Genomic DNA, 674 nt, shown 5'->3' with positions numbered 1-674 from the left:
CGATCTCGATCTCGGAGTGGGTAGGTTGATTCCTTCCTAGAAGAGTCTCTTAGCTGGGAGGTTTCCTCCATGTTGATATATTTTTCTGCCCGCTCCTGCACCTCGTATAGGGGAGGTCGGGTATCGTTTGGATAGGGATTGGCTAAACGGTCCCTCTTTTAAGCCATTTGCTAGTCCCATGATGGCTGCTTCAGTGGGCAAGTGTTGTATGTCCAGGCAGGCTTTGTTGAATCGCTCCATGTATTCTCGGAGAGTTTCTTGGTTACCTTGTTTGATCCCGAGTAGACTGGGGGCATGTTTTGTCTTGTCCTTTTGAATAGAGAACCTTGTTATGAATTTTTTGGTTAGGTCTTCGAAGCTGGTGATTGATCTTGGTGGCAGTTTGTCGAACCACTTCATGGCTGACTTGGTGAGAGTGGTGGGGAAGGCTTTGCACCGAATTGCGTCGGAGGCGTCGACTAGGTACATTCTGCTTCTGAAGTTGCTGAGGTGGTGACTTGATCGGTGGTGCCGTCGTAGAGATCCGTATCGGGTGGTTTGAAGTTTCGCGGTACCTTCTCCTTCATGATCTCTTGCGTGAAGGGATCATGGTTGCCTTCGGGGGTGGGGCCGCGGTCTGACCGATCTTTCAGGTTGGCCTCTATTTTCCGCAGTTTTTCTTCTAATTCTCTGCG

Source organism: Arachis duranensis, chromosome 4 (genome assembly GCF_000817695.3).
Source record: "Arachis duranensis cultivar V14167 chromosome 4, aradu.V14167.gnm2.J7QH, whole genome shotgun sequence".
NCBI classification, from domain to species: Eukaryota; Viridiplantae; Streptophyta; class Magnoliopsida; order Fabales; family Fabaceae; genus Arachis; species Arachis duranensis.
Note: the sequence above shows the minus strand (reverse complement) of the source record.